The sequence below is a fragment of the Danio rerio genome, chromosome 11 (assembly GCF_052040795.2).
Source record: "Danio rerio strain M-AB ecotype USA chromosome 11, GRCz13ab, whole genome shotgun sequence".
Classification (NCBI taxonomy): domain Eukaryota; kingdom Metazoa; phylum Chordata; class Actinopteri; order Cypriniformes; family Danionidae; genus Danio; species Danio rerio.
In genome coordinates this window covers 34,931,044-34,954,317 of record NC_141031.1, presented here as the reverse complement: position 1 = coordinate 34,954,317, position 23,274 = coordinate 34,931,044, and the positions used below count along the sequence as shown (strand labels likewise).

The window sequence follows — 23,274 nt, the reverse complement described above, 5'->3', positions numbered from 1 at the left end:
ATTAAAAAATAAATAAATAAATAAACTATACATTGTTTACAGTCCCTTAAAAGCAAGTGTATCTGTCTGCGGACTGTAGACGTTAATAACTGTGATAGTTGGGTTTAGGGTTGGGGCAGGTGTATATGTTGATAAGAATGATGGTTGGGTTTAGGGTTGGGGTAGGTGTAGAAGTTAATAACTGTGATGGTTGGGTTTAAGATTAGGGAAGGTGTAGATGTCATGTTAACAACTGTGATGGTTAGGTTTAGGTTTGTGGAGGGTGCAGATATCAATAACTGTGAAGGTTAGGGCTAGGTTTGGGGAAGGTGTAGACGTTAATCACTGTGATGGTTGGGTTAAGGGTTGGGGTAGGTGTATATGTAATTAAAAATGATGGTTGGGTTTAGGGTTGGGGTAGGTGTATACGTTATTAAGAATGATGGTTAAGTTAAGGGTTGGGGTGGGTAAATTAGACATTAATAACTGTGACGGTTGGTTTTAGGTGTGGAGTAGGTGTAGACGTTAATAACTGGTTGGGGTACTGCGCCATCTTGCCGACAACATAGTTTTGACATGTGGGTCTCCTAAATTCAAGTTAGGTCCCCTTTATGTTATGCCTCTGTTATGCAGTCTGCAGAAAGGCCCTACTCCATTAAAGGGCATTCCAGATGTGCTAAAATACTTTTTGCACACTTGCCTAATTTAAGACAAAGAACAACATTTTAAAACAAAAATTGTAAAAAATAAAAATAAATAGCTAATTTAAAATATATTAAATATAACTATATATTACACACAAAAAATGCAGCCCTACCAAGATTTTGCATTGCCCATGTGAGTCACACAGGTTGCAGTGCCACACAGTCTCTCAGAAATCATAAAAAAAAAATGCTAATTTGATGCCCCATTATCAATGTTGAAAACAACAGGACCTTCTAAAAACCCAGCATTCACATTAGTAAACAACTGAAAGTAATGTGCTTCAGGAATGTTAGTGAAGGTCTGTGATTTAGTTCTAGCTCGCGGAGATGGAAGAGAATCTAGTTCATTGTGTCATATAGAGTAAATGAGAGGTTTGAGATGAACAGTGTCTGTAATGTACAGTACAGGAGAGAGAGAGAGAGAGTGTGTGTGTGTGTGTGAGTTCTCATTACTGCCTCATGTGAATGTGCAGTCGTTTGTCTCTGTGTGCCGCTCTCTGCCCTCTGCTTCAGGCCACTTTCATTAGTCTCTCTGGCTCTTCCTCTTTCGCCTTCATTTCCTGCTCGTCCCATTTGCTGTTACCGTTCTTAAAATAAAATCCGTTCTTTTTCTCCATAAGAGCGTGTTTGGCTCCATACTGCTTAATATCTTTATTCTCTTCTCTTTCTGCCTCAAACTGACCCTGTTGATATGAAGAGGCAGCATGTCTCTCATTAGTGTGAGGACGAGGTCTGTGTGTCTTAATGAGAGTTAAAACACGAGCACAGCTACATGACTTCACCCTCCACTGAGAAGAAGCTGAATTTCCAAACTTTTTAAGGAAGAGAGAAAGAGGAGGAGGAGGAGGAGAAAGAATAAACAAGATGTGGTTCCCAGTCAGGTTCTAGCATATAAAACCTTTTTTTTAGGTTATGTTTTTTTTTGACTGAAAAAGCTATATACAAATTATACATATATTTCAAGCATTGATTTCTTTAAAATAACATGTATAGTTCCATATATAGTCATTTGTTTGTGTTTTTTTAAAAAAAAAGCTTTTTACAGTTAAAAATTATTTTAAATTAGTTTTATTTAGTTTAGTTTTAAGGTACAATTAATGAAAAGGTGAAAATGTATCCGTGGCCAAAAAAAAAAAAAAAGATGGATATGGATATATATGAATATATATGGATGGATGGATGAATGGATGATATCTATGAATATCTATGGATAGATTTATGGATAAATGGATAGATAGATGGTAAGATAGATGGATATGTATGAATATCTATGAATAGATAGATTGACAATTGATAGATGGCTGGATATAGATGGATATTTAATATTTATGGATAGATAGATGGATAAATGGATGGATATCTATGAATATATAGGGATGGATGGATGGATGGATGGACGGATATCTATGAATATCTATAGATAGATGGATAAATGGATAGATGATTGGATGTCTCTGAATATTTATGAATAGACAGATAGATAAATGGATAGATAATTGAATATCTATGAATATCTATGGATAGATAGATGGATAAATGAATAGACAGATAAATGGATGGATGGACATCTACGAATATCTATAGACAGATGGATAAATGGATGAATAATGGATATGGATGGATATATAGATAGATAAATAGATGGACATATATAAATCTATAGATGGATAAATGGACTGATAGATGAACATTTATGAATATCTATGGATAGATGGATAAATGGATAAGTAGATGGGTGGATATATATATGGATAAATGCGAAGACAGATGGATATTTATGAATATCTATGGATAGATAAATGGATATATGGATGGATGGTTATGAATGGATGGATATCTACAATTATCAATGGATGGATGGATAGATGGATAGACAGATGGATGGATATCTATGAATATTTATGGATAGATAGATGGACAAAGGGATGGATGGATATGGATGATATATGGTGGTGAATGATGAATGGGTGGTGGGTCTATGGACAAACAAACAGACAAGTAAATGGATGAAGAGTTAGACAAACAAACAGACAAGTAGATGGATGGAGAGATGGACTGACAGACAGACAGGTAGATGGATGGATGGGTGGATGGATGGATGGATGGACAAACAAACAGACAAGTAGATGGATGGATGGATTGAAATACAGACAGACAAGTAGACGGATGGATGGGTTGACATACAAACAGACAAGTAGCCAATAGAAGGATGAACAAACAAACAGACAATTGAATGGATTGATGGATGGATGGATAAATAGATAATATTTTTGTAACATTAAACTAATTGAATCAGGTTGAGAATAAAATAATTATGCTGTAAAACATATGTTTAACATGACTCCACATGTGTTCTATAGCAGGTCAGTCTCAAAATGCAACAGTCAATTTAACTCTTAAAAAAAAACCTACAATCTAATCTTTCATCTCTCTGGCCAATAACTGAAAACTTTCAATTAATATTCTCAAAACACTGCAATCAGTTCATCCCCTGAGCGTCTATGAAGCAAATACATGCTGAGGCAGAAATCTGAATGCCATGTTCCTTTCATCAGTTTCATACCTCCTCATAAAAACACCCTCACGTCCAGACTGTGCCATCTAAGAATGACACTCTCATTCCTCTCTTCAAATAATAATAAAAAAAAATTGTGCTTTTCTGACTTTAGAGATCATTTGCTGGATTTGCATTTGCACTGAAGGGCTGGAGAGAAGCTCGCTTTCTTTTCATCTCTTCACTTTCCTCCAGTCTTTCCTCACTCTTCTCCTGAAGTTTTGTCAGGAGACTCTACTGAACGTGACAGCCGATGAGGGCACTTGATCAGTCTAATGAGTTCATACGCACACAGCCGTCCCATTAGTTGCAATGGAGCCCGTCCCGCACCAATCAGCGCTCTACACAATGCAATCGGCGACATGTAATTTCCCCCTCTGCACGCCATTTAATCTATAGAAGTATTAGGACTGATTAGACCATCCGTCTGACTGTATCCTGGTGCCATAGAGCTGGAAATGGCACCTTGTGAATGGCTGAAGGTGCATTAGCATGGAAAATAGCATGATTTTGCTTTGCGGTAGAAACAGGAAAGCCTATATCTGGAAAAAGATTTTCTGCTCCAAAATTCTGTGAACAATTGTAGAGTACATAATTTAAAAAAATATCACCATAAAATAAAAACAACATATAACTTTTTTTTTTAAATACAGTGCATTTACAAAGATGGACAGAGAGACAAGTATTTTTAAGCTTAATAGCACACAGAAATCAGGGTATACTGCGTACTTTTTGGGGTTTTGCGGGTCACGGTTTGATAGGGGTTCAGTACAACAGAAATGTGAAAAAAAAATGCCAGTGCTTTCGTTCTTCTGTTTATTTTCAACAGCCAGAATCGTTTTGTCACAAGTACTTACCAAACTGAAATGCTTTTTGAGATACTAAAGTACAAAATAAATATAAAATGAAAAATAAAACTTGAGACTATACACTACCTGACAAAAGTCTTGTTGCCTATCCAAGTTTTAGGAACAACAAATAATAACTTGACTTCTAGTTGATCATTTACTATCAGAAGTGGCTTATATAAAAAGGCAAAGGCCTCTAGATTACGCTTATTTTACCAAAATAAAATATTTATTAGGACAGTAAGGTTTGACTTTGCTTAGACAAAATTCTTGTCACTTAACAGAAATAATGTACAGTATAGAATATAAATTCATGGTGCAGTGGAAAAAGAATTAATATTGTGCGTGACTCCCATGATCTTGGACCACTGCATCCATACATCTTTGCAACGACTCGGATAACTTATTGACTTCATGAAGTCATCTGGAATGGCAAAGAAAGCTTTTTTTTAGGACCCCCCGAGTTCATCAAGATTCTTTGGATTCATCTTCGATGCCTGCTCCATCTTACCAAAGACATGCTCATTATTGTTCATGTCTAGTAACTGGGCTGGCCAATCCTGGAGCACCTTGACCTTCTATGCTATTAGGAACTTGTTTTGTTTTATGTGACTTTACACAGTCAATTGCCTTTTAGATTTATCTCCTACAATTATCAGATGATATGGCATGCTGTGTGCACTTGATTGTGCTCACAAACCATTTACGTGGCCTCCATTTCCTAGATGAGTGAAATTATATACCATATCTATGAATGTATTTGTTTTACTTAAGATAAATTATCATTTATATTTTTCTTTAGAACTTGAATGCACTACAGAATCTGAAAGATTGATTAGCTCTAGGCTCTAGAACAGTAATTTGAAAAGTTGTCATACAGTGTTATGCCTGCATTTCATAAATAGCCTTGCATTTACTAACACAGACCATACTTGAAGTGTTTGTAAGTAATTAGCATTTTCCTCCTATGGAAAGACGTCATAAGTACAATGCTTACTGGCTCAATGTATTACAACAGTGCTTTTAAAAGACCAAACACTTAATTTATATAGTGTACAACCAAGTACTTGTGGTCAGAACATAAACGAGCCACAGGTAATGAAGTATTAATTTCTCCCAGAAGAAAAGCCTGTCTAAGCAAAATGCAAGCAGGCATCTGTAGCTCTGCCGCTTTGGTATCCCCCGGTTGGTGCAATGACGTGCGAACAGAATGGTAATGATTGGCTACGCCTACTTGTAGCTTCATTTAAGCTGTTCAGAAACCTATAGGTGACGTCACAGATACTACGTCCATATCTTTTACAGTATATGGTTATATGACACAAAATAAAACACTGTTCAGAAAGTTGAAGCCGTTTAAAGATGTCATGTTCCGGGAAACTGAAATTGTGTGGTGAACATCGGTCACGGTAACTTTTATTTCCTGGTTTTGTTCCAGAAATTATTCATGTACAAAGTACACACTGTTTTACAGATATGTTGAGAGTCTGTTAAATGATTACTTCACAGCCAAAGCAAAGTCTAATATCCCTTCTAAAATACAGTGGATTTATTTTTTTTCCATGTACAACGCATGGGAAATTAAGTTCGCCTGCTGTGAATTATTGCAGCAATGTAAACCAAAGTGAACTGATGTAACACTACCGTTTAATGACTAAATTCAGCTTAATGATCAGTCTGTCCTACTGGCCCTCTCCTGGTTTGGGCACTGAACACACTCGTTTATCTACATTTAGGCAGAAAAAGAGATGGCACATGCGGGCAAGGTCAAGGGAAATCAGAGCTAATTCTGAACGGCCGAATTAGACCAGAACCACTGGTAATAAATAATGCCTTAATTGATGCCTTACGGTGCAAAGGGACGTGATTATGGGCTGCCGCATGAATAACAGGGAACCCTGGGCGACAGAATATGGGTTTGGTTGTGCGCAAATGGCAAACAATGTCAGCCTGTGAGAGACTTTGTGTGTGCGTATTTGATGTGGCGGCTCTCAACTGATGAGACCAGTGCGAGAGGGGAGTCCTGACTGATAAAGTGGGCTGTAATTCAGAGCCTGTGATGCTATAATGTCCCTCTTTGTCTGACTGAAGGACTCGGAGAGCGATGACCTGCACATTATCCCCTATGCCTACACGAGTTAAGCAGTAATTAAGCATATCAGCAGAGACATGCCTCATCCACCGTCACCCAACAGCCGCCCACTGGAGCCACAGGTAAAGCATGTTTTTATGGGTTTCTGTGCTCTTCAGCTGACATTTATGACACAGGGAAGGCAATTAATATTAAGGAGATAAAAAGGAGGAGGAGATGAGGTTCCAGAGAGGCGGTAATACTCTAATTGGCAGGCTGAAGCAGTAGCGTAACCTCTGAACCCAAGCAAGAGTCATGCATATCAAAGCTGCTCCATGTGTTGTTCTGGGATCAAAGAGTGTGAACAGTGAAAATCAGAAAGAGAATGAGTAATGATTCACGTTTAAACGGCATAATTCAGGGCTGCTTTCTTTTTTCAGAACAGACACCGTCTATTGCATGTGCATCCCATTGTATTTCATGCACTTGTGTCTGTGAATTTGCATGTGCATTTGCGTCATGTGGTACTGAGACTACACAAATGTGCTTTGGGTTTAATGTGTTTGTAGTTGAATGTGTTCAAAGGCCATTAAAGACCACCTGCTCTTCATTTACTGACTTAATTCTTGAACATTACGGGACATACTGTAGGCTATTCTGCATAGCATTTTAACAATCACAGCAGAGACAAAGCTGCGACTTCCCATTTTATTTCCATTGTGTCCTTTCACATTTAAGCACATTACAAATGTTTTTATTTTTATTTAATTTAATTTCAAGACTATGTCTGATTTTGATTTGTACAGAAATCTTCTTTACGAAACATAACACACAAGTCAACATTCAATTTAGGCTCAATCCCAATTCTATTTTTGTACCCCTGCCCCTTTCCCTTAGCCCTTACAACCGAGGGTTAAGGGAAAGGGCTTCAAAATTTACCCCTAAGAATTAGGACAGCACTACAGCACCTACACACGTCATCATATGTCATCACGATCTGTTGCTTAATATGAGATCAGACGATCACGACTGCTGCAGTAATTAAAGTTGTGCTTTTTTTTTGGAATTTTTCTTCAGGAAATCACTGAAGGCATATCTTATGTTATCATAATGATCTATAAGCAATAAGATTGTAATACTGTGTGTTTAACACAGTGGCCATATTCGTCTATGTAAACACACCAAAAAACAACATTAACAATATAGCAGACACTGTAAAAAGGCCATTCCCAGCCACTAGACATTACTGACAGGGTATTCAAGGGACATTGAGTGTCAGAATGTTGTGGAAATGCTATACAGGGGTTATGATTATGGATTATAGATCACAAAATTTTATTTTAGCGGTTATTTTTAAAGCATGACGGTTAAACAAGAACGCTGTTATGATTATATTAAAACGTGTTCGTTTGTAGTAAAATTACCCCTTAGTAGTATTTACCCCTTCCCCTTAGCCTTACGCCTTCAAGAGAATTGGGACACCCCTCCCCCCTGGCATGAATGCGCAAAACGAGGGGTAGGGGTAAGGGGAAGGGCTAAGGGGTAAAATTGGAAGTGGGCCTCAATATTAGCATTATGTCCCTGTTGCAGTTTGAAAATTATGGAATCCATTCACATTCAATGAAGGAACTAATAACAACATTTAACACCCTTTAAAACGCACCTATTTTACCCACTTTTTCAAGATTAAATTTAAGTTTTTCGTGTCTCCAAAATGTGTCTGTAAAGTTTTAGCTCAAAAAACCTATCACTCAGACTATTTATTATAGCTTTTTAAATCTGGGGAATTTGAGCTGCTTAAATGTTGTAGCTGTTTTTGTCGCCTGTGCCTATAATGCAAATGTCAATGTCAATGTTAATTTTATTTATATAGCACTATTAAACACAACCAAAGGTTGGACAATGTGCTGAACAATAAATTACAAAGAACAAGTATAAAATTATAGCTAAAACAAACAATTTTCACTAACATTTAATATAGCTAAAAACAAACAAATCTCACTAAAAGTTATTATAGCTAAAAACAAACAATTTTCACTGATAAAATGCCAAAAAGGTAAGTTTTCAACTTAGATTTAAAAACAGACAGAGATGTAATAGACCAAATACAGAGGGGCAAAGCATTCCACAAAGTAGGATCAGCTACAAATGAGCTGGTTCTCCCCGCCCACCATTCCCACATGCTTGTCAGTTCGTGTAGCCTTCATGTAATTAAACAGCAAAGTTTAGACAAGACAAGAATGAATCAGATCTCTCTTACTACAGTAAGAACTTTCCCGACTGTTACGTGATGTATTTGTTGTTAAGTTAATTCAAGCCTTTCTGCAACGATGAGTCACACACAATGTCATTATAAATTTTGCGTGCAAACAAACACATATTTAGTTTTGCACTGTTTTTGTATGACAAATGTAACAGAATATACGTTAATATACACTGCTATATGGGCATACTTTGTTAATGTACAAAAATAAACCTGATTTAAGTCTTCTTTTTTAATTGTGCTAGCACTATGCTGCTGTGGTGATGAATTACCACAATTTTACTGTATTTATTACAAACACGCACCGTTTTAAAAATGATTTAAACTTGTAAAACTCATTCTTGATTTTTAATCCCAAATTTTAATTTGAGTTTTTTAATCCCAGTTGCTTTGCGCACGTCCTGTCTTGTTGATATGATTGTACTCCTGACTACAGAGACATGTTAATACGTGGCTGTTAATCAATACGGTAGCAGGCAAACCACACTCCTACGTCAGATCGCGGTGGGCCACAAAATGGGAGGCATTTGGATCCTATTTTAACATCAGGAAATTTAAAAAAAAGAGATATTATGGTGTTTGTATCTCTCCAATATGACTGTGGACACACTATACATACACACAGTTTTGTCTAAACAGCTTACAAAAGTTTATTTTCATCATAGGTGCCCTTTAAAAAAAGTAACGTATGAGCAAAGACAGAAGACATTACATAAAATATAGTGCGTTCTGTTCCATAGAAGAAACAAAGTCACACTAGTTTAAAAAGACATAAGGGTGTGTAAATGCTGACATGACTGTCTAAACCTTTCTTCTTGGCTTTCTTGATGAAAAAAAATTTAGGGAAAAGGCAATTAATCTTTGTCTTTAAAATGCATTGCTCATTAATTCAATATTTTCCTCCTTGGTTCTTGAACTGACAGATCTGGGGCTTGGGGTCTAAATTTGGGGTCTAGTCTTGGTCTTGGTCCAATCTGTACTCCAGCTCTGTTGTGTGTACCTGTATAAACGGTCTCTCACTCTCTCTGTGTGGTGGTTGTACTGAATAATCAGACTCTTTAACAAAGAGCAGCAGTGGGGAGTTGTAATCCCACAGCATTCAGCGCCTCACAAAAATTAATTACAAATGAAAACGGCTTAATGCTTACTTGAACCCGGGGAGAGAAGAGAATGTCACCAAATGATATTTGTTTAGGGGATAAGAGGGGAGAGAGAGAGAAAGAGAGAGAGAGAGAGAGAGAGAGAGAGAGAGAGAGAGAGAGAGAGAGAGAGAGAGAGAGAGATGCATGTTGTGTGGTTTCATAATTTTGAGATGAAACATCTGTATCTCAGCATCAGAGCGACTCTAGAGAGATCTTTGATGTTGACAAAATAATCAGTATGCCATTCTGAACAACATTAGCAGTTAAAAGAGGTAAACACTACACACACATATAGTATGTACATGCATTAGTGTTCAACTACTTCAGGTCACCTAAGGAAGCCCAAGCAAAGTGATCGTTAAATAGGTCTAAATGTTCAGTATGTCAGATAATGATCATTTAAACCATAAAGTATGGACACATTTCTAATAAAATAATTAGCAAAATCCCCCTGTACATACAAAGCCAATAGCTTTGATTGAAAGCCAATAGCGGGCAGAACTGTTACAGTTATTAACATTCTACAAAATATTATGTGCATTCTGTAGAAAAATAAACATTTTGGAGTAAAACCTCAGCTCAAGGTCTTGAATGTTGTGCACAGTAATTACTGATATAGACTAGTAACCAAAAAATTAAACTCAAACAGCAACTCAACACCTATGACTATTCCCAGGCTGCTCTAGAGTTAAGGTCCCAATAATAAGAGTATAGGTAGCTGTTTGTAATATTATTGTCAGCTAAATTACTGTTTACTGGTAAGATTCCCTATCAGCCTCAATTTACACTGATTTATTTAGATTCATTTTCAGAAAGAAAAGCTAAACCTAGAATGCACTGGTCCACCCAGTCAAACTGGCGCCAGTGGCTTAAACCAGGGCCCGACATTAATGTTAGTCGGGGACAAGAGTATTTTTTGATGGGGCTATTTAAAGATTATTGACACATTTGCAAAATTGACAGGGATACAATTTTTCTTATAAATGAGTACCTATTATTAAGTGACATATACACTCAATGGCTGCATTATTTGGTCCAACTGCACGTGGACGCAAATGTTTAATCAGTCGATCACATAGCAGCAACTTGACGCATTTAGGCAAGTAGACAGGGTCAAGAAGATCTGCTACAGTTCAAACAGAGCATCAGAATGGGGAAGAAAGGTTATTAAAGTGACTTTGAACGTAGTGTGGTTGTTGGTGGCAGACGAGCTGGTCTGAGTATTTCAGAAACTCCTGATCTACTGGAATTTTCACGCACAACCATCTCTGGGGTTTACAGAGAATAGTCTGAAAAAGAGAAAATATCCAGTACTTGGCAGTTCTGTGGCCACAAATGCCAAATGTTGATGACAGAGGTCAGAGGAGAATGACCAGACCAGATCTCAATGCAATAGAGCACCTTTGGGATGTGGTGCAACGAGAGCTTGGCATCATGAATATGCAGCAGACAAATCTGAAGCAGCTGCTTGATGCTATCATGTCAATATGGATCAAAAAATTTGTGAGGAATATTTCCAGTACCTTGTTGAATCTATGCCACGAAGGATTAAGGCAATTTTGAAGGCAAAAAGGGTCCAACCCGGTACTAGTACCTAATAAAGTGGCCAGTGAGTGTATTTTAACTGTCTATTTTTGTTCTATATTGTTAAATAATCTTTTTTCTAAACAGTGAATCTCTGTTTTTAAATGAATCAGGTGAGTCAATGATTCTATACGATGAAACACTTAAATCATGCTTCTTGAGTTAATCACACATATTAATGAATCATTAAAATGAAACCCTCAAAATCTCATTATTTTCATTCGTTTTCAAGAAGATAAATACACCTCAAATATGTTGATTTAAGTATTCATATAGAAAATTGTAGAGAATATCGTTTCAGAAGCAATTAAATTTATGCAACAAATGTCATTTTCCAGTTAAAGAAAGTAATGACCGATTTACTTGTCCTTGGTTAAGTGAATGACAAGGCTTAATGTTGAGCCCTGCAAACTATCAAGCATCAGCTTTGGGACAGGGTTAGACAGTAAGACAGATCTAGTGACAGATATGAGACACAGCAGAGTGTCCCATGACAGTCATTAAGTGACACAGACAGTTCGCTGAGATCAGGTCGACTAGGTTTTCTTCACAAACACAAACGAACAGTGTAGATGCATACGCATTTGGGCACCAATATACCTCTAATTGGAGGTAACGTATATCTCTCACTGCGAATCTGCTCATGTGAACTGCTGGAGAGCTGCACAATTAGCAAATATTCAAACGAAAGCAGTCGCCACACTGGCAGTCTCTGTGAAGCTTCTCAGAACAGGAAGTTGGGCAGGGGTTTAAAGTAATTAGAGAGAAGAAACCTTCATCTGAATGCCAAACCTGATGAGTTTCCTGAATATTTTCTACTACAGGACATCTGTCTGCAGGGTGCTGTAGGGATGGGTAATTATTCAATCCAGCCCTCTCTCATTTATATCGCTGTCTGTGGTTTTCTAGCTCCATTTTTCCTACTATTCTCAAACCACCTTTCCTTAAAGCTTTTTCACTCATAGTTTTCTCTTCAAAAGAATATATGCTTTCAGCCTAGTCAATATTTTGGCATGATATATTCTTTTATTTTAGTATACATTATCAGGGTTAATTAGGTCAAGTAACAAAATCATTAATGAAATTAATGAAATTAATGAAAATGAAACTTATCATTAATGAAATAATAACAGAAAACAATCTTAATGCACTCTGTCTCACTGAAACCTGGCTGAAACAAAATGACTATATTAGCTTAAATGAAGCAACTCCTCCAGGATTCTTATATAAACATGAGGCTCGTCAAACTGGTCGTGGTGGTGGAGTTGCATCAATCTTTAGTGATTTCCTTAATATTAAACAGAGAAACGGACTTATGTTTAGCTCATTTGAAGTATTATCGCTTAATGTTCAGCTTCCAGATACTATACAAAAACCTATGTTATCTCTCGCTTTAATCACCATATATAGACCCCCAGGACCCTATGTCAAATTTCTAAAAGAATTTTCTGATTTTATTTCTGACTTACTAGTCAAAACTGATAAAATGCTAATTGTAGGTGACTTTAACATCCACATAGATGACGCTAATGATACATTAGGGCTCGCGTTTATGGATTTAATACACTCACTTGGGATAAAGCAAAACGTTGTGGGTCCAACCCATCGCTTAAAGCATACATTAGATCTAATTCTGTCTTATGGAATCGAGGTTATTGACGTAGACATTATACCACAAAGTGATGATATTACAGATCACTACCTCTTACTATATAAGCTATGTTTACCTGAAATCAGCAAACCCGCTCCAATACTCCGCCCTAGTAGAACTATTGTTCCGTCAACTAAAGATGAATTTATAAATAACTTACCTGATCTCTCTCTATTTCGTAATGCACCCGCAAACTCAAATGATCTTGATGTAGTAACCAGCAGTATGGATGCCATCTTTACTAGCACACTAAATACTGTGGCACCCATCAAATTAAAAAAGGCTAGAGAGATTAAAACTATACCATGGTATAATAGTCATACTCGTGCGCTCAAAACAGCAACCCGCGCCCTGGAACGTAAATGGAAAAAAACTAATTTAGAGGTCTTTAGAATTGCGTACAAAGACAGTATGTCCAGCTATAGGAGGGCTCTAAAATCTGCCAGGACCGAGCACCTGCGCAAACTGATAGAAAATAATCATAACAATCCTAGATTTTTATTTAACACCATCTCTAAATTAGCAAATAATCGGTCATCCTTGGAACAAACTACTCCACCGCAAATTAGTAGTGATGACTTCATGAATTTTTTCAGTAATAAAATAGAAGGCTTTAGACAGAAAATAGGAGATGCCAAACTTTCTGCACCGGCTTATACTCCAAATCCTGTAAATATTTCATTAAATCATAATAATAACCTACACTGCTTCAAAATCATAGAACATGAAGAGTTAGTAAAAATTATAAATAGCTCTAAACCAGCTACGTGTATGCTGGACTCAATTCCAACAAAATTACTGAAAGAGCTGCTACCTGCTATAGGAGAACCTCTTCTTAACATTATCAACTCTTCTTTATCTATAGGCCATGTTCCAAACTCTTACAAGCTAGCTGTTATTAAGCCTATTATTAAGAAACCGCAACTAGACACCAACAACTTAGCTAACTATAGGCCTATTTCAAATCTTCCATTTATGTCTAAAATACTAGAAAAAGTTGTTTCCACTCAATTATGCTCTTATCTGCAGACGAACAATATTTTTGAAGTGTTTCAGTCAGGTTTCAGGGCTCACCACAGTACAGAAACCGCCTTAGTGAAAATAACCAACGATTTACTCTTAGCTGCTGACCGAGGGTGCGTCTCGCTATTAGTTTTACTCGATCTTAGTGCGGCATTTGATACCATTGACCACAATATCCTCATAAATCGTTTAAAGTCTACAGGTGTCCAGGGACAGGCTCTACAATGGTTTAAGTCATACTTAACTGACCGCTACCAGTTTGTAAATCTTAATGGACAGCCTTCACAAATCTGCCCAGTAAAGTATGGGGTGCCTCAAGGATCAGTTTTAGGCCCTTTACTGTTTACAATTTACATGCTACCTATGGGAGACATTATTAGAAGACATGGGATCAGCTTTCACTGCTATGCAGATGATACTCAATTATATATTTCCACTAAACCTGACGAGACGTCTGAACTTTCTAAACTAACTGAGTGTATCAAAGACATCAAAGACTGGATGACCAACAATTTTCTTCTCTTAAACTCAGACAAAACAGAATTATTACTTATTGGGCCTAAATCTTGCACACAGCAGATCTCGCAACTCAATTTACAATTAGAGGGATACAAAGTTAGCTTTAGCTCTACTATAAAAGATCTGGGTGTCATATTAGACAGCAATCTAACTTTTAAAAACCATATATCCCATGTCACAAAAACTGCCTTCTTTCATCTGAGAAATATCGCTAAATTACGAAATATGCTATCCATCTCAGATGCAGAAAAGCTAGTCCATGCTTTTATGACTTCGAGACTGGATTACTGTAATGCTCTATTTGCTGGCTGCCCAGCATCCTCTATTAACAAACTTCAATTAGTACAAAATGCAGCAGCCAGAGTTCTGACCAGGTCTAGAAAATATGATCATATAACCCCAATTTTATCCTCCTTACACTGGCTGCCTGTTAAATTTCGTATTGAATTTAAAATATTACTTCTCACCTATAAAGCTCTAAATAATCTAGCTCCTGTTTATCTAACCAACCTTCTGTCTCGCTACGAACCAACTCGCTCCTTAAGATCTCAAAATTCAGGGCTTCTGGTAGTACCTAGAATAGCAAAATCAAGTAAAGGAGGTCGAGCCTTCTCTTTCATGGCTCCTACACTCTGGAATAGCCTTCCTGGTAATGTCCGAGGCTCAGACACACTCTCCCAGTTCAAAACTAGATTAAAGACCTATCTGTTTAGTAAAGCATACACTCAGTGCATCACCTAGCAGGTTCCACACTGGCTTCTACATCTTGCTTATATACACCATGAACAGCAGCTACGCTAATTATTCTCTTTATTCTCTATTTTCACCTGGGGATACTCATCCCGAGGTCCTCAGATTAGGCGGAGTCACTGATTGGATCCAAGACCAGCGACGTGATGATCCCAAGGATTCCATATCCGGGACCAGGCCATATCCTGAGCTGCTGCTGCGCTGATGGTCGTGGGGAGTGGAGAACATGAGTCTGATTCCAGCGACGCTCCAGGGACAGACGAGTCTTCATTGAGGCCATCTTCCAGCATAAACCACGGCGAATGAAGTTCTGCACAAGACTTTTGGCCAGCGGAGAAATTAAAATGGTCGTGCCTAACTGAGTCTGGTTCTCTCAAGGTTTTTTTTCTTCACTCCCATCAGGTGAAGTTTTTTTTTCCCTCTCCGCTGTCGCCACTGCCTCGCATGGTTCAGGATTGGTAGAGCTACGCATCGATGAATTTGCTCTTCAGTGTTTGAACTCTCAGTAATGATTAAATCACACTGAACAGAGCTAAACTGAACTGAACTGAACTTAAACACTAAAACCTGAACCACACTGTTCCAGTTACTATGACCATTTATGTGAAGCTGCTTTGACACAATCTACATTGTAAAAGCGCTATACAAATAAAGCTGAATTGAATTGAAAAAATAACAAAAAGCAAAAGCTAGATAAAAAGTCTTTACGAATTCACACCCACACATAGAAAACAGATCAAAATAAGTATTTGGCGTGCTGTCCAGAGAGGGCTCTGAGGCCGGAATGATGTCTGAAGCCGCCTTTCCACTGCACACGACAAGCAACAGACCTCAAGTCGTTCATTTCCAACGGAGAGCACTCTGGGAGCAGCATGGAGTTCCGATCATCTTTGTATGTAAAAAATTGTAATCAGATTGGAGCTGCGGATCAGTTAAATTATTTCAACTTCTGCGACTAGACCATATGCGACCGGCCGGATGTTGTGTTTTAGTGTTATCCAAGCAGGTCCGTGGATGTGAGATGAGAAATAGTAGTTTTTTCATTATTTTTTAATCAGAATGGTCTATATAAAAAAAAAAGAAAAAAAAAAACATTCAAAGAGTTTAGTTACAAAACCATCAGACAACATTTTCGTAAACGAGCATTTTCTATCAGGATTCTATACTTGGGTACTCATTCAAAGTAGCGTCAAAGCTCAAAAAAAAAAAAAAAAAAAAATTCCTGCACTGCTACACTTCCAACTGTAGTGTGTGTTTTTCTTTTTCTTATAATGCACAGAGTTTTGAGGTAAGGGACTTTTTCATTTTCCATTCACTAACAGTTGGACAGACTCATCCAATTAATCAGACTCCATCTTTTAAAATCTAAATTAGAAGCAGAATAAAACAGTCTTCTCAAATAAGCTGGTGTAACCGTGTACGGTTACATTAAAATCATATGATTCGATTCATGCCCTCTGATTGGATCTCGGGATATAGCGGCTTTTGCTGTCAAATGCAAGTGGGGTTATTTCCGAATGTGCTGACACTGGGATTTGGATGATTTAAAGCAAAAAATATTTGTTGAATATGTACTACATGCCTAAAGCATTCACTCAATGTCATTAGTTCATTTTTGGTGGAAGTGGCGTTTAGCGGATTTTGCATCTGAACTCCTTATTTCCATTTATAAATGAGTAATAAATCTTTTTTTTTTTAATGCTGTCTCCAAATTCACCACAAATTTTTTTGTGGTCTATGAGTTTCTAGTATTCATTCATTCATTCATTTAACCATAATGAATGCACAGAAATTGCTCTTGCTTTTGCACTCCTTTATTTCTGACACCGCGATAATCAGTTTTTCTCCTATGGTGCACAACAAAGCTGAAAACTCTGTGCGACTGCCACAAGGGGGAATATTCAGACAGTCGTGTCTAAATGTTGTGTGCAGTGGAAAGGCGGCTTGAGTCCGGGGCATTCTCTCCATCAAGAGAGACAGAGAGGAATACGAGCTCAGCTTCTTGCCCAATCCCAGAAAGCTCCCCCTCACCATGCTTTGTATTGGTCTGGTTAAAGGTGTGGAGAAGGGGTGGAGGAGGGATGCAAACTTGATGAGATGACAGAGGTAGGATGAGCTTGGTTATTTAGAGAAATTCTTTTGATTCTGATTGGATGATTAGTGTGATTGCTGATAGACAATTCATTGCGGTTGCTATACGTGTTTCTCCCGATATAAGTAAAAAAAAAATACTTCACTTTGTACTTTCTATTTACAACAAAACAATTTTATACAAAACACACAGGCATACTGCATATAAAACAACTGCTTTTAAAATTCACTTAAACTAAAAAATTATTAATATAGAACTTACAAACTGCAATAAAAAAATAAGGTTTTAGTTTTTACTAAATAAATGACTCATTAAATTAATGTATTAATTTTGGTTTCCACAATTTTTCCTTCCTATATCCTCTTCCTTTATCAAATCTTTCATCTTTTTCCTGTCCATCGTCATGAAGTGCTATTGATTTCAGGCCTAGTCCAGTCTGCACACTCTCTTTCCCAAGACACTGCTTCTCTCCATCATTTTCACGATCTCTCTCTCTTTTTCTCCCATCAAAGTCCTTTAGGTTAATGAGTAGACTGACTGATGAGCTGCAGACGGAGCGAGCAAGAAAGAAGATAGGGGGATTGAGCGGAGGGGTGCAGACAGTGAACTGTCAGTTAACCAGGATGGGACTTATGGGAGAGATGGCTGTAATTGATCGGATTCTGCAGTAATGTATTACCACCTCCGCACGCGGATAATAGCTAATGCTGGCTAATGACCGCTGGCAATGACCAACACTTCATTGATAGCTGATGTTTGCTATTAACTTCCCTTCTCATTACAGCCTATAGACTAGTCTTGGGAAGTTGCTTATTAACGTCACACAGATTTTTCAGCTGAGGATCATTCTGGTCTTAATTGCGTTTTAGAAATCAATAACCAGATTCATTGCTGCAGGTTGCATGATCAGATCAAACAGAAGTATTGTTTTGAATGTGTTATCGAAGTCTGCTCCGCTCCACCCCAGGCTTTGAGTCGGGCTGGGTGCTTCTCCAGGAGCTGCTGGGCTTCTCTCTCGACTGCCTTCGACAGCTCTCAATATGCACATCCAGCCTTGTGAAACGTACTTATGAATTCAAAACAGCCTCAAGTCATGCTCCATATTTCATTGAAGTTGAATATTTAAAAAGATCAACCCACTCAAAACCCCATAAACCTTTCTTATGGAGGCTTCTCTGTCCTAAAAATAAAATCTCATATGCCATATCATATTACAGGCGGCTCCATCAGGCTCTAGAGCTTCCTTTAACAAGCAGACAGGGCCATTCTGGTAAACAGACCGTCCGCGTCTACAAAACGTATGTTCCTCTCTCAGTCTCCTCCCAAACCAAACATACTTTCTCGTTCTCTGCCTGTTCTCTAAATAGACCAGAGCACCACTTATTAGGACATTTCTACATCTAAAAACAAGATGACTACAAGTACTGCACCATATTTTTTGGAAAACAAGTGGCACACTTGTGCAAGCAACTCTGTTTCATGTATCTAATATACTGAAGCATAAGCAATATGCCAACTGGGAAAAAAGAACTCAACTTAATGCACATGCCCATGTGTACAATCTGACAGCTTGAATTTATGCAGCCACTGTACTGTTTTTATATACTGAACAATACTTTAATTACAATGCATCCGTAAAGTATTTATAGCGCTTTACTTTTACCACATTTTTTATGTTACAACCTTATTCCAAAATGGATTAAACTGATTTATTCCCTCAAAATTCTGCACAAAATACCCATAATGACAATGTGAAAAAATATATATAGGCCCTATATATATTTTTTATCATTTTTGCAAATTTATTAAAAATGAAAAAGCTGAAAAATCACATGTACATAAGTATTCACAGACTTTGCTCAATACTTTGTTGATGCGCCTTTAGCAGCAATTACAGCCTCAAGTCTTTTTGAATAGGATGCCACAAACTTGGCACACCTGTCTTTGGAAATTTTTGCCCATTCCTCTTTGCAGCACCTCTCAAGCTCTATCAGGTAAGATGGGAAGCGATGGTTCACAACCATTTTCAGATCTCTCCAGAGATGTTCAAAAGGATTTAGGTCTGGGCTCTGGCTGGGCCACTCAAGGACATTTACTGAATTGTTGTGAAGCCACTCCATTGATATTTTGGCGATGTTCTTTAGGTCATTGTCCAGCTGGAAGATAAACCGTCGCTGCATTCATCTTTTCCTCTATCCTGACTAGTCTTTCAGTTCCTGCTGCTGAAAAACATCCCTACAGCATGATGCTGCCACCACCATGCTTCACTGTAGGAATGGTATTAGCCTGGTTAAGAGCGGTGCCTGCTTTTCTCCAAACGTAAGGCCTGGTATTCACTCCAAAGAATAAAATTTTAGTCTCATCAGACCAGAGAATTGTATTTTTTATTGGTCTGAGAGTCCTTCAGATGCCTTTTGGCAAATTCCTGGCAGGGAGTGTCGTTCGTCTGGCCTCTCTACCATATAGGCCTGATTAGTGATTTGCTGCACAGATGGTTGTCCTTCTGTAAGGTTCTGCTTTCTCCACAGAAGACGGCTGGAGCTCAGACAGAGTGACCATTGGGTTATTTATCAACTCCCTAACTTAGCCCCTTCTCCCCTAATCACTCAGCTTAGATGGCCGACAAGCTCTAGGAAAAGTTCTGGTGGTTCCAAACATCTTCCACTTACAGATAGAAATTGTGCTTATACTTGGGTACATGTGATTTTTCAGGTTTTTAGTTTAAATAAATTTGCAAAAATTAAAAAAAAACATATTTTTTACATTGTCATTATGGGATATTGTGTGTAGAATTTTAAGAAAAATAAATGAATTTTATACATTTTGGAATAAGGCTGTATACAAAAATGTGGATAAAGTGAAGCGCTAGGAATACTTTCGGAATGCACTGTATATAAAATATTTTTTTAACTGTAATTTCTGGCACCTTTCTAACATGCTTCTTTTAATATTTCACTGTCCTTTGATAATTATAAAGCCTTATACTGTTTGGTCATTAAAAACAATGCTATTCTACTCACACAAGGAGAACTTCAGCTGTCTGTTTAACAAAAATTGGCTTTATTTATTTCCGAGAGCGACATTTACACAAAGCAACGTTCATTTTTCTCCTCTCTGACCGTAGTGTGTTAACCCTTGGGCACTAAATGCTTTGCAATGAATTCGGGCCGACTGCGGTGCTGCCTTTTGTATCTCTAATACAACAATAATAGCGCCACTAATGTCAACAGCTGTGCTACATTTAATCAAATCAGCCTGTCTAATCCTGCTCCGGTCAACAGAACCCAAGTAGAAACAAATGAAGGCCGATTCAGACAGTATAAAAGCAGGTTGAAGGTCACATGTTTTTAATTAAACTTAAACAAATGGCTATGGAAGCAAAAGAAGGCGAATTGTTTCAGCTCATAATCTCTAATGAGACTTTTGGCGTAGGCGATAAGAGCAGATGCCTTGTGCATTTGTGAAAGGTCAACTCTCATTGCCATTCTGACATACTTTCTCTCGCCGCCACACGCCCGATTCCCTCTCAAACAGGAGAAGGAAAATCAGCGTGTTCGCCCTTTTAACGAGAGAACCCTCTTGACGGTTCTGCCCATGCATTAAGCTGAAAACAGAAAACATTTCTCCTTATTTAATTAGATCGCGACAATGCTTCTGACAAAAAAGGCGATTCTTAAGATGCTCCGTTTGATGCATTTTGAAGAGGACCGCCTGCAAGAACAGACTTTAATAAAATATGCAAAGGCATTATTCGCGCATTCTTCGTAAACAAACAACAAAAAAAACTACCTACTGCTGTGCTTCTGTCCGCCTCATGCTGAGATTAATAATGAAGCAGCCTGACATTTGAAACAGAGGGACCGATTTATAGTAGTTTGTGGCACACTTTCACTGCACACACACACACACACACACACACACACGCACACACACATTGAGAAAAAATGAAAAACACTTTAACGCATTTGCCCACACTTACAGACCTTACATCAAGGGAGGGTAACGAGAGAGCGGTAAAGTTGCATGCCACACATTTTCATGCGCAACAGAGGTGCAGTGCACAATGCATCATTATATTAGACATCAGTTCAGTGGTGGAAGTCTTCTGGGCAATACTAATGGTTAATTTAGCTCCTGGACCACTGTGGTAGGCGTCTCATCACAATTAGACTTAATTCAAGACCTTGCTGAAGGTCACAGATGATCCGTTACGAGGAAAGAAAAAAAACAGACAAAGCAAATTAACTGAAGCATGACTGTCCGGTGAGATGTGCATGTTTTTTTATACACATGCATCTAGTGGGTGTGAGAGACTGTGTGTGTATTTTTACACTCCCCCCTGGCCAAAGACGGAGCAATTAAAAAGACATGCACCAATAAGCCCCTCCTGTGCTCTTCTTTTGAACGTCACAGCATCCTTTGCAAAGACAGAGAGAGACAGAGTATCTTGTTGTGTCAGGACTGAGGAAAGGTCATAAGCAGCTCATTTAAGGTGAAAACCTAACAGAGTAACAAAAATCATTTGTAACTGTTGCAAAGCCATTCACGATTTTAACTTGGGTTGTCCTATACACACACACACACATCAGACATGACAATGTCCACGAGTAAGACTAAAAATTAAGATATCTTATACACAACCATTTGTGCAGGTAAAACAATCTAATATAAAACTTTAAAGGGCACCTTTGATGCAAATTTAACTTTTGGAAGCAGTTTGAACAGAACTGTGTATAGGTGAAGTATGTTTGCAGACATATTAAAGTGATAGAATTTTTTTTTTTTTTTTTATTTCCTAACATTAAAATAGAATCTAAATCCCAGTGATTTTGAGGACTATAGCAACAAAACATAAGAGTGGGGTTTTCCCTTGCCACCAAATTGATTTATAGGCACGTATTAACATGCCTTCTAACTGTATAAACATGTCCACAACACAGGATTTGCAAAGAAGCTAGGATAAAAATTCCAATCTGTTTCAAATCTCTGTTATCATCTGCACCTCAAGAAAGAGGTTTACAATATTAAAACGTTTTTAAAACAGTGAATGTTTATAATAAAGACGATGGAATCATTACATAACTCCTAACCGCTGGATTCACTACAGCTGCAAAGTGTCGGAAAATATATAGAAGGATGTTTTAAACAAATAACAGGAGTTCAGGTATGTGGATGTTAAATCTGGTTCACTCTCAGAAATAAAGGTACGAGAACTGTCACTGGGGTAGTACCTTTTCAAAAGGTACATATTTGTACGTAAAGAGTCCTTAGTTGCACCGTAAAGGTACATATCAGTACACAAATGCACCTAAAATGTACCTTTTAAGGTATACCAATAAGGACTCTTCAGGTACAAATATGTACTTTTTAAAAAGGTACTGCCCCAGTGACAGCTCTCGTGCCTTTAATTCTGAGAGTGTAGCATAATGAATATTGCCATGTATATTGACTTGTATCCTGTCAGATTTGCTGCTATAGTCGTGCAAAAACAGTTAGTCATGTGTGAGTACTGCAGACTTTGTAATGGAACTTGTTTGTGACTGATCGTTGCAGAAAAGCTTAAATAAACTCTTCCACAAATACATCAAATAAACATACTTGCTATATTTGACTAATAAACTGTATCTCTACTTCACCCGGGACTGTTTCTGACAGCTGTTTTTTAAAGTGACAGAGCATAAACAGACAAGCATGTGGAAACAGTAGGCGGAGAAAACCAGCTCATTTGCATATAAAGGCACAAGCTTACAACAGCTACACTTTGCTCTGACCCCAAAATGGGCATTTTCTGCATTGTATAATAAATGATCTGATGGGTGTTTTGAGCTGAAACTTAACAGCCACATCCTGGAGACTGTAAAGGCTTATCTTACATCTTGCACAAGGGTTAAAATATGAGCCCTTTAATATGTTAATGAGCAGTAATAAGCTACATTACAAATTTTCCGCAAATTGAGCTGTTGCATATTCTTACTTATAGGAAATGCATTAATCAACCTTCACTGACATCAACACACTACCATTTGAAGAGACATTTTAAGCAAAGGCACAAGAATGAGAACTGTGCCAGAGGAAATTATATTCTCCAACACCT

The 23,274-nt window shown here is 37.7% G+C and overlaps 1 protein-coding gene and 1 long non-coding RNA gene across 6 annotated transcripts in view; both read right to left on the bottom strand.

Moving 5' to 3' along the window:
* Positions 1–23,274, bottom strand: part of diaph3 (diaphanous-related formin 3) — a 478,885-nt gene that overhangs the window by 9,182 nt on the left and 446,429 nt on the right.
* LOC147834855 (uncharacterized) lies at positions 5,824–16,158 on the bottom strand. The gene is made up of 3 exons (XR_015944903.1): positions 15,908–16,158; positions 15,735–15,861; positions 5,824–12,253 (listed from the first exon to the last, which is right to left on the bottom strand). It is a non-coding gene; the product is annotated as an uncharacterized LOC147834855 (long non-coding RNA).